Here is a 3,473-nt window from a genome sequence, read left to right as displayed (position 1 = left end):
GCCAATGCTGAGGCTCATTTCTCCCTGGGTAATTCCCTGGCTGCTCCCTGGCCCACAGGCACATTGCAGAGCTATAGCCTACAGTCCCAGAAACATAAGGAGAATGCCAAATAGAAGAAAAAACAGTCACCTTGAGAGAGTGGTGGGGGCATATGTGAAGAGTGTCCCTTATGGAAGCCTTCCCTGAGAAATCCATCTTAAGAAGGCAGATTATTTTGAGCTAGATTTTGAAGGAGCAGAGGTTGTATAAAAGTAGAAAGGCAGAGGGGTTCAAATCCATCATTCCCCTGCCTCAATTAAGAGTCAGCATTACCCCCAGACAGAAGAAATGCATTAAGACTTTACAGAAAGGATGGGTTTCGTGGAAGTGGGCTATGGGTGTGTGCATGCATGTGTATGTATGTGCATGTTCACATGTGTGTGTATATGTGTGTGTGTGTGTGTGTGTATAGTCTTCCCTTGTCACCTGTACCAGTATTTTATTACCTCCATTAGGAACTTCCCTGCCAATCTGAGCTTTTCCTCTCACTGCACACGCTGCCGCTCCAGACCATCTCCTCTAGTTTTCCTTGGATAGAGAGGGAGTGCTATGGAGTCCCAATCTCTAGTTAGTCTGCAGGAAGCCGCAATGCACATTGGCCTGAGTCTCTGTACTCTAATCTCCACCCAGGCAGATGTTTGGCTGGTGCTTAGAGGTGGAGGGAGAGGGGGGAGGCAGGAGAAGCTGTTGTCACTGGTGACTCAGGGTTGATGTGCAGAAGGGAGGGGAGAGGAGCCAGCACACCCATAGAGATTAGATCTGATGTATAGGATGCTCAGCTTCAGATCAGCTCCTGGGGGAGGCCAACTTTATCTTTAAATAGGGACACTCTTTGACAGAATTACTGTCAGAAAGACACTTCCAACTGTTAATGTTTAGGAGGGGTTGAATTTAAAAGAAAAATATGGATTTGTGCCAGTCTTCAGTGTTACTACATGAATTATCTATCCCCTGTATTCTCCCCCTTTGAATCCATGAGGAGATGGACACACCCAAGTCTCTGCAGCGCAGTGGGCAGACAGCCCTCTGTCCATCTCCTCCAGCCAGAATTACACCCAGCCAAAAACCTCTCTCTGTGTCCCCTGCAATGCAGTTTAGGCCATGTTCAAGATCCAGAGCACCTTTGGCCTGGCTTGCCCTCGGGGGTGGTTTTCATGCTTCTGGCCAAGATTCTGGGACTGAGCCCCCAATTTCCTAGGTCATGAAACAGGTACTGTAAATCCCGTCTAGACTACTGCCCTGGGGGCTGGGTGATTGGGAAAGCTTCAAGAAGGTGGAAGCTCTGGATAAGTGTAAGAAACTGCAAATAACATTAAAAAAAGGGGGGGCCTCTGCTCCAAACTCTACCTTGTTTCCCCCGTTTTAGAAAATAGAAATGACCTCTGCTATTCCTGGGCATGAATGAACAAGGTGTTGTTTGCAGTTAAAGTATTAACAAGGCTAGGGCATATGCAACTGGACCAAGAGACAAGAGCTAAGGATGTCCCCCGCCAAGGTTTCTTGAACTAGGACAGATTTCCTTAGAGTCCACAGCCATATTGGTTCCTTGCAGTGAGCCCTAGCTGGTTGAGCAGACAAGGTCCCAGGCCCTACTCCCCCTCCCCTCAATTGGAATGATTCATCTTAGACACTCTGTCCTGTCCCTTCCCCGCCCCCCCCCCCCATTTCTGGGAAATGAGCTCAGATGCTATTTCTGTCTGGCCAGGCTGACCTTCAGAGATGGGAGGGGGTAGGTGCAGTGAGGAGGGGGCCCTCACCAATAGCCATGATTCTCAGATCAGGAAAGCTGGCCAAGACCAGCCCCGCAGTGTGTTTTTGAGCCAAGGAGACCTGCAATATGAAGGTGTGGGGCTACACCCTTCTCAGAGTTGAAGGGATAATCCTAGACCCTTCCCCAGAAACACCTCCTGTTTAGCCGTACCAGCATCTCCTACTGGGAGAGTAATATCTGGGGTGTAATAATAGGAAGACAGTATTATAAGAAGGGAACACAGTGCATTGTATCAAAGACACTGAGAGCATAAAGGGAGACCTTTGGGGCTTTATGGGGGTACATTGGGGATACTATAGCAGAGACACTGACAATATTATTAGAAGGGGATTTCAGTGTGTGGTAAAAAGACATCAGGAATTGTAATAGGGAGTGTCTTGTGAGGGGGACCTCAGGGCTTTGTAGCAAGGTTAGTTGTGTTCTAAGATAGGAAGCTTGAGGGCGTTGTAACAGGGACCTTGAGCTTTTTGTAAGAGGAACACCAAATGTATTTTACATATTGGTCTTTTCATCCTAGAGGCTACCTGTTATGGGGAACACCTCTGACTGTGGCTGTGACCCCGGGCACTTGACTCCTCAGTGTCCCAGGTATCTTTCTAAGACTATAAATTGTGGAGGTGCAGATCTGCTTGGGTAAAGGGAATGGCCTCATTAGGGGGTCATTCACATACCAATAAAACATTGGTCCAAACCCAGTCCCATTTATCCCTTGTAACTCTACTGTGTTCAGGACAGGGGAACACATGATTTTACAATAGCAGAGTGGAATGATAGATTTAAAATAAGAAGACCTGTGTTCAAATCCCCCCTCTGCCACTTACTACATGTATGGTTTTAGGCAAATCCCTTAACCTCTCTGGGCCTCAGTTTCTTCATTTGTAAAACAGGGGGAGAGGGAAGGAAGTTAGTCTAGAGGACGTCTAAGGTCCTTTTTTTTATTTGAAATTTTTATTTTTAATTTATGGAATGAAACAAGCATTTCCATAATATAGTACAATAAAAAAGATGATTGCACCTGAAACTGCAAATCTGTTATGCACAACTTGCTATTCCTTTCAAATATACAATAAAATTATCATGTAAATTTATTTTTCTTCCCTACCCCCTCCCTAGAGATGGCTATCATTAAACACAAATAGGTGTGTGTGTGTGTACATATATATATAAATGTAAAATTATTCTATCCATACTTCATTTATCAGTTCTTTCTCTGGAAGCTGTTAGCATCTTTCTTCAAATGTCCTTTATAATTAATTTGGGACCTTCTCAATTTTGTCATCAAGGCTTAACTCATTCATCACCTCTTGTTGGAAGCCTTTCCTGATCCCCTAATTGTTAATCCTCTTTCTCTTCTAATGATAATGATAGCTAACATTTATATAGCTCTTAAAGGTTTAAAAAACACTTTACACAGATTATCTTATTTGATCCTCACAACAACCCTGTGAGGGAGGTGCTATGATTTCCATTCTGTAGATAGATTAGGGAATTGATTTGTTAAGTGATTTGTCCATGGTCACACAGCTACAGTGTCTAAGGTTGATACAGGGTGTCCCCAAAGTCCTGCTCTCTAAGACTTGTCTTAGTGCAAGTCTTCGGGGATACCCTATATATGCATTTTTTACATGCTGGATCTCTCCAGTAAAATGTAAGCTCCTTGTT

This window comes from Trichosurus vulpecula, chromosome 3 (assembly GCF_011100635.1).
Source record: "Trichosurus vulpecula isolate mTriVul1 chromosome 3, mTriVul1.pri, whole genome shotgun sequence".
Classification (NCBI taxonomy): Eukaryota; Metazoa; Chordata; class Mammalia; order Diprotodontia; family Phalangeridae; genus Trichosurus; species Trichosurus vulpecula.
The sequence above is the reverse complement of the archived record's forward strand: the minus strand, read 5'-3'. Positions refer to the sequence as shown.